Here is a 9,202-nt window from a genome sequence, read left to right as displayed (position 1 = left end):
TAAGTGATATTTTAATTATAATTTATATTAAATTTTAAATTGATCTTAAATATTAGTTTAATTATAATTAACATCTAATTACTTTTGCCTTTGGTGTAATTATAACCTTAATATATATCTTTGATGTCGTGATTGGCAGACAATTATAATTAAATTTTAAATTTATATAACCTTAAATATTAAGTTTTTTTTAGCTGTCACCGACAATAGTTAAGGTACTTGTTGCATTTTGTATTGTATATGTTGCTACACAGTTTTAGAGATGGTCTTGAATAAGGCTGTAAATGAAATAAGATAAATTGTGAACAATTTGAGATTTTTCCGTCAAAATTCTATAAATATTTGATTTGAATAAATTTGACTTGAGTTCGATCTCGAGTCGAGTTCTTAACGATCTGAAACAAGATACTTAATACTCGATAGAAAATCTCGCAAGTAACTCAAAATATAACATATTATTAATATAAATGTTTATGTGTTGATTTTTTCTTTTAAAATTTAATATAAGATTTAGGGTATACGGTTTAGGGTTTCATGTATTATATATATTGAATAGTAAAAGTAGGTCCAAGTCATTACATCAATTCTTCATAAGAATAGCCAGTAAATAATATGGAAGAGAGTCGAAAATGAGAAGAGAACCATCTTGAGTAATGATTAATGTTCATTTTTACAATGAAATCAGCCGCGACATTTGCCTCGCAATAGATTTTTTAAAATTAACGAACCAAGCTTTCTTGTAGAGGCGCGAAATGAATTCCACCGACGTAATCGGACTGTCCACAGACAAAGGGGATAGGAGGCTAAGAGCTTCACTGCTACCCGACTGCACTATAACCTTCTCGAAACCATGCTGTCACGCAAGTTCGAGCCCTTTAAAGATACCTAAAAGCTCAATTTCTAGCACCGATGTATGACCAACGTACCTGCGAAAAACAAACAAACGCTCCCTAGTTGAAGTGCAGAGCAAACCACCAATTAATCCCTGATCAGTCGACCGTGAAAGAGTACCAGCCGTGTTAAGGCATAATCATCCCTCATTTGGCGGCGACCAATGCACCTGAAGAGGTTGAGGTGCTGGACTGTTACGTAGAAGACCAGCAGAATCAACATACGTTTTGCTCCAAGAGATACCAACATGGAACATGCTCGGATTGATAAAAATTCACTGAAACACAAGATTATTATGTCCCTTCTGTTGAGACGTTCCTTTTCTAAAATCAAGTTGCCGATTAAAAATTGAAATTTTGTAAAAATAAGTTTGCTTCGAATAATTTGGGATTCGAGTTTAAAAAATAATAAAATCGATTCGTGGTCGTCACCAATATTTGATCAGAGTATGACTGAACACCCAAAAATATATTTGTCATTTTAATAAAATATTAATGATAATTAAAACAACAATTTTACGGTCTGCATTACCAAAAATTTGAGTTGTCTTTGCAATAAAACTTATACATTCTAGTATAACTTAATTTGATACTCCTTTTAGACACATACAAAGTAAGATGAAACTTAAATACATACATCAAACGAATACAATTAATTAACTATTTTACCAACCTTTAATGAGAATTAGGATGCTTAATTATTTAATGATATCGAGACCATACCTTTTACAATATTTTCTCAGTGATTTTAATTTAAAAAACATGATTTATTTTCTTAGTCCCAAGTTTTAAGTGAAAACAATTTTTAAGGTTTCGATTGATAGGATGCTATTTTATTTTACGACTATTGAAAGTGACCTTCTCATACCTTAAGACAGTCGCTTCTCACAATCCCAAAATAAATGGATATTACCCTTAGTCAAATTATTTTAATGAGGTTCGAGTAATGCACATGAGGATAACATACATATCAATTAAAATAAAACCTAGAGCTATATGCACCAAATTACATATTTACGTACATATCATGCATAAAAAAATAATATAATTAATATATATATATATATAAATATTCTTTATTATACTATATTATACTTAGTATACAGAAATAAATAATATATAAAATATACTTACTATACATACAGGCATTGAAACATTAATTAACAACCCAAAAAAATTTAGATAATAAATTAATATAGAAATAAAGAGTTGACATGGAAACAGAGGCATATAATACGTCTATTACGTATATATATTAATATTAATATTAAAAAAAGAGAAATATATAGCACATATATATGTACATAAAATATAACCAAATTATACTTGTGCATCCATTTATATATACATGGCGTAAGTAAACAGTAAATATCCAAACCACAACCATTATTCGATCATGTAAAATATAAGGATATAATAAAACTCGAAGTACACAAATATGTGCAAGATACTATTTATTCTTACACTAACAAATCGTATGACATATACACATGCGCATAATGTGAACATAAGCAGGTAATAGGCTAAAATACAAGTTATTTGAAAGAACAAGGATCAATAAGGTAAATAATAGGGACTGAATGAATTGAGAACACAAATAGCCCAAGAATAACATCTGGGACTAAAATACAATTTATGAAAATAAAGTACCAAATTTACGAAAGCAGGACATACAAACAAACAGGCAAACAGTGACTGAAGCGCAACACGGGCAAAATAATAGGGCAAAATAATAGGGCAAAATAATAGGGCAAAATAATAGGGCAAAATAATAAGGCAAAATAATAAGGCAAAATAATAAGCTAGAAAGCCTCGATTTGAGGACTTAAATGTATTAACTCAAAGATGGGCAGACCTTACATAAATATCCCAAAAGATGAAAACAAGGCCACCCTAGCCCTTTCAAAAGATGAACGGCGCCGTTTACATAATTTAAAGCCTTAATTAGGCTAAAAAAAACCCTAAACACCATTTTCTGTTTCCACTATTCTCCCTCAGCCGTTCTCTTATTTGTATAACCCTCTCATTTTTTTCTTTTTTTTTTCTTTTTTTCAAATATTTTATTTCAAGTCGCTCCGACCACTATCTTAGATGACCCCCTTTAACCTCATCCTTTCAATCCCACAAATAAAAAGACCACAAATATAACACCTTGTACCAATACGATACACAGTTGACCAGTAAGAGTACCACACGGTACCATCAGAGTGTCTAACCAAAAATTTTCTTTGCTTTACTCGATGGAAATCATTCATTTATAAATACTGATAATGAAATATTCAATAACATTCTTACAAAACAATTTACAATTCGGGAGCTCCCACAGATATAAAAATCAAAATATACAGACCATAAATTTAACACAAGTTACGACTCAATATACAAAATAAGGGTTGCAAATATGCATGCCCTCTAAAGGATTCGAGACGTACTTTGCTCTGGAGCTGGTATGAAATCACTGCTGGTCAAAAGTTCCTCTACTGATCTTCACTTAATATGCGTAAGGAAACAAATTCCAAACGCTGAGCAAACTAGCCCAGTGCCAAACTAACAACTAAAATATACTAAAAGTGGTTCATTAAAACCATGCTTTAACAACTTATAAAAGTACTATAATTTTATTCAATTCAATCATTAGTGAGTATCCTTGCGATACTTACTCTCTACGCTATGGTAGACATCATGGTGCGATTGAGAGATTTCTACATCTCGGAGCTCACTCATCCCTATAGTCTACCAAGGATGTGGCCCTCGTAATCTCTACATCAGACACCACACCCCCGACTAGCCCACCCCTTGCAAGTGTCAGACCTTGCGCCCTAACTAGTCAGTTTTAAGGGCCTTGTGCCCTTCCTAAGGATATCCAGATTTATTCTATATTTCTACACCCTGAACTAAATGAACTCAGGTGTCTGAATCGTTTCCCAAGCATCAACCAAGACAAGTTTTATGTCACCCTATTTTTATTCGTTTATACGTTTGAGTTAAACATTATTATTGTTCCACTTGTTTTCTTATTTTAGAGAATATAAAGCTTATTGGAAACCTCACTAGCCTTTACAATTCCTCATAACTTATAGCCCAAAATAATCCCTTGGTATCGATACTAGCCATACAATATCGATATTGTCTATTGGGTATCGATACCTTTCCCGAGGTATCAATACTCCAATATAAAAATATTTTTTTAAAAGTGAAAGTATCAATACTCATAAGGGGTGTAACATCCCAAAAAACTGGGCTAGTGACTAAAAATGAAATTTTTTAAAATTTGGTGATCAATTTAGGAAAAATTGAAAAGTTCAGGGACTTAAATAAAAATATTTTGATATTGGATTAAATATCAAGAATGAAAAGAATTAAGGATATTATAATCTTTTCAGTTTAAAGGATATTTCCACCCCTTTATTAAAAGATAAACACGTGGGTTATGAGAGACATATCTGGAAGTTATTTCCTCTTGCCTTCTTCTTCTTCTTCCCGTTAGTTTCATTGCAAGTGTGAGTTGGATTATAATGGTTTATTTCTTGAAATTTTAAGTTGGTTCTTGTTCTTTGGGTATTATATAAGCTTAAGGAAAGCTTATATAAGATCAAAACAACAAGAAGAGAGAATTAGAAAAGGAATTGTAATAAGGGTGTAAAAGTGAATTGTTCGTATGATATAGTTTTTGAAGTTTTATTGATGAATTTGACTTGTCATAAGTTGAGATAAGAAGTATCAGGTGTTAGAAGTGAGTTGGATTATAATGGTTTATTTCTTGAAATTTAAGTTGGTTCTTGTTCTTTGGGTATTATATAAGCTTAAGGAAAGCTTATAAGATCAAAACAACAAGAAGAGAGAATTAGAAAGGAATTGTAATAAGGGTGTAAGTGAATTGTTCGTATGATATAGTTTTTGAAGTTTTATTGATGAATTTGACTTGTCATAAGTTGAGATCAGAAGTATCAGGTGTTAGAAATGAATTTAGAACACATTGAAAGTTAGTAAAATTCTTAATTTTAAGAATTATAGGGGGATATTGAAGATGATGAGCTGTTGTAGTGCTAAAAGATGGTTTAAGTATGTATAGTTGAGTTTACAAGCATGAAGAGAGTTAAATAAGTAGAGTTTGGGGGAAGAGTGTTGAAATTTTCAGGTTTAAGAAAATATTTTGGGTTAGTAGTATCGGTACTGGTTGAGTGAGTACCGAAACTACAAGGCAAATTTTGGGATATTTATGCGTAGAGTATCGATACTGCATGAACAATATTGATACCATAAGGAAGAAAAATGATATATCTTCATGGGCATCAATATTGAAGTGGTAGTATCAGTACCATGGGTATCGATACCATTGGGGAGGTATCGGTACCATTTCTTGCAATGAAATTTTAGAATCGAAATTGGGTATCGATACCGTGGAAGGGTATCAATACTACAAGCATAAAAGTATAGGTATTGTGCTTGTAGTACCGATACTACTTAAATTGAAAATTAGAGATTAATGCTTTATTTAGTTTGCATTGACAAGAATCTTTTTGAGTATTGCGAATTTTGATATTAATTGGATTGCGTATTCGTGTAGATAACGATCAAAAGCAAAGTCCGGATAAGCCATCAAAGTAAGATTCGAGAAAGAAACAAGAGATTGGTATTGTCAAGTGAGACCAATGTGAGTACATTATATTAAGTGTAAGTTATGTTAGGGAATTAAGACTTACGATGAGTATAATTTCGATATTAGGTTACATGAGTACATGAATATAAACATATAGTGATATGATGTTTAGATGTACATGAGTACATGCATATGTCTAGAGGTTAAGTACATTTCTATATGGAATCTATGTGAATACATGTGGGTGTAATAAATCATGTGACTAAGAACTATGTGTGATAATAATTTATGTGGTCATAAGAGATAAGATATATGACAAAAGATATGTGAAAGTGATATATGTGATTATATGTCTATATGAATACAAGAAAATATGACATAGCATATATGTGATATGAAGCTATGAGCTTATATAACTATGTGATATAAATGTGTAAATGTGACAAACATAATGATAATGTCCATGTTATGTGTTATGAGAGCTAGAGGTATGTTGGCATGCCAAGAGTCGAGGGTTCTACGTGGTCCTTCGAGATATATATGTAATCATTTGGAACATATATGCGGTTCTTCAGGACACATATTTGGTCCTTTGAAATGTTGTTCCTTTGTGAAATGATATATATGTTTTATCATAATATAGATAATGATAAGCATGCTAATGATGATCTATGTATGTATATAAGCCTTGTATTGCATGATATATACATGCATTTGTTAAGTAGTTATAGTTTCTATTATTCTTTTATATGTCTCACTAAGTCTATGACTTAGCGTGTGAGTGTTTCACACGTAAGATTTCTAGAAGTATCAAAGAGAAGATAGATAGCAGAGACATCATAACATCATTGAAGATCATATCAGAATAATTTTTATCAGTATGTATCTTTGTTATAATATGTATATATAATGTTGGCATGTACTTAAAAGATGAAATTGTATAAGCTCTGACCGATTTTTGTAAACTTTTTGAGTTGATATATGTAAATTATTTCGTATGTTTAAATTAATTCTGAATTTTCCTCTATTTCATATAAGTAAATGATTTGAAAGTTTGGTGTGACATCTCAGACTCGTATTCGGGTTGAATACATGTTGGGGTGTTACATTTAATGGTATCAGAGTTAAGGTTTAGTCGATTCTAGGCTTAAACCGAAGTAAAAAATGTTTTAAAAAGTATACATGCCAATAAAAAGTGAAAGTTTTTTATCTGATAAAGTCATGAGTATGATGTCTTCTAATAGGGCTATATGGTTATGTCTTAGATGTCTGATCGTGAGAGTTCCCGAAGTGATAGGAAAATGATAGACCAGAAGGTAGTAGCAATTCACCTGCCCTGACTAGGCAGGGTGAAGAAAGAAGACCTCTGGTAGTACCAGTACAAGATCAAGGGTTGTTTTTCAGGACGTTAAACACTATTTTGTCCCGTTTTCAACCTCCTGCTCCCTCGACTTATAGAGTTAATATAGCTAAGGAATTGAAAGGTTTAGGAGCACCCGAATTCAAGGGTAAAGCTAAGGAAGATCCTGTTGTTGTGGATCTTTGGCTGAATGATGTTAAGATAATGTTAGATGGACTCCACTGCTCTGAAGTGGAGAAATTAGATGGAATAGTTTCTCTGTTGCGTGGTCAAGCCAGAGTATGGTGGACAAATGTCACCATGAGATTAAGAAGTGATCAAGTGACATGGTCATTCTTCTTAGAAGAATTCAAGAAAAAGTACATTGGTGACTAATTTATTAGGCAAATGAAGCAAGAATTTCTGAACTTGAAGCAAGGGGATTATACTGTGTATGAATATGAATGTGAGTTTAATAAGTTAAGTCGTTTTACCGTCGAGTTTATCCCGACTGAAAATGATGTTTGTGGAGGGCTTGCGTCCTAGGCCAAAAGAGTTATTGCTAGCCTTAAATTTGTCATCGGTTCAAGAGGTGGTTAATCGAGCTAAAGCTCTAGAGCGAACTCAAAATGAGAGGTTTAAATAGCAGAAAGTTCAGAAGTCTAAGAGAATTGGTACTTCGTCGAGTTCATCACCATCAAAGAGAAGTAGAGATTTAGATTCTCAAACTCAAGATATGTTTGAATCAGCTGCATCTTCTTCTAAGAGATCAAATCTAAGTCAATCAAGGTAATGTTCACATTGTGGAATGAATCATACATGAGTATGTAGAGATGTTTTAGGAGCTTGTTTTAAATGTGGTGATATGTGACATTTTATTTGAGATTATCCGTTCTTGAATGAGAAGACTGTAAAGAGAGAGCAATCTGTTATGGTATCCTAAAGAAGTAGAGGTAGAGGTCGTGGAAGAAATCAGTCTGATTCATCCATTCAACACGATATGCATCCAACTGTACGAGTTTATAATTTAGGGACCGATTAAGATTTCGAGGATCTAGAGATTATTGCAGGTAATTTTCAATAATGTGGTAATTAGAAAGAGAATTGAAAGATTTGATTTGAAACGATAAGTAATGAGCTGATAGAGATTAACTAGTAGGACATGTTTATCGGGTGAATAAGTTGTGTTGAATTTGTATATAGTATGAGTAGAAGTTTAAAACCAGATTTTTGTGCAAGTAATGACAACTATCAAGGTTATATGTATATGAGTATAAGGTTAATTGCTCCATCTCATTGTAAAGTGAAAATTTGAGGATAAATTTTCTTAAGGGGGAGATTTGTAACATCCCAAAAAATCGGGTTAGTGACTAAAAATGATTTTCTAAAAAAATTTGGTGATCAATTTAGGAAAAATTGAAAAGTTCAAGGACTCAAATAAGAATATTTTGATATTAGATTAAATAACAAGAATGTAGGATATTATAGTCTTTTCAATTTAAAGGATATTTTCTCCCATTTATTAAGAGATAAACATGTGGGTTATGGGAGAGATATCTGGAAGCTATTTCCTCTTGTCTTCTTATTCTTCTTCTTCCCGTTAGTTTCATTGGAAAGGTGAGTTGGATTATAATGGTTTATTTTTTTGAAATTTTAAGTTGGTTCTTGTTCTTTGGGTATTATATAAGCTTAAGGAAAGCTTATATAAGATCAAAACAACAAGAAGAGAGAATTAGAAAAGGAATTATAATAAGGGTGTAAAAGTGAATTGTTGGTATGATATAGTTTTTGAAGTTTTATTGATGAATTTTACTTGTCATAAGTTGAGATAAGAAGTATCGTGTGTTAGAAATGAAATTAGAACACATTGAAAGTTTAGTAAAATTCTTAATTTTAAGAATTATACAGAAATATTAAAGATGATGAGGTGTTGTAGTGCTAAAAGATGGTTTAAGTATGTATAGTTGAGTTTACAAGCATGAAGAGAGTTAAATAAGTAGAGTTTGGGGAAGAGTGTTGAAATTTTTGGGTTTAAGAAAATATAATGGATTGTTAATATCGATACTGGTTGAGTGAGAATCGATACTACAAGGCAAATTTTGGGATATTTATATGTAGAGTATTGATACTGCATGAACAATATCGATACCATAAGGAATAAGAATGATAGATCTTCATGGTAGTATTGGTACCATGGGTATCGATACCATTGGGGAGGTATCGGTACCATTTCTTGCTATGAAATTTTAGAATAGAAATTGGGTGTCGATACCGGGGAAGGGTATCGATACTACAAGCATAGAAGTATTGGTACTGTGCTTGTAGTACCGATATTACTTAAGTTGGAAATTAGAGATTAGTGGTTTATTTAGT

This window comes from Hibiscus syriacus, unplaced genomic scaffold (genome assembly GCF_006381635.1).
Source record: "Hibiscus syriacus cultivar Baekdansim isolate YM2019G1 unplaced genomic scaffold, ASM638163v2 tig00110656_pilon, whole genome shotgun sequence".
Classification (NCBI taxonomy): Eukaryota; Viridiplantae; Streptophyta; class Magnoliopsida; order Malvales; family Malvaceae; genus Hibiscus; species Hibiscus syriacus.
This window is presented reverse-complemented; position numbering follows the sequence as displayed.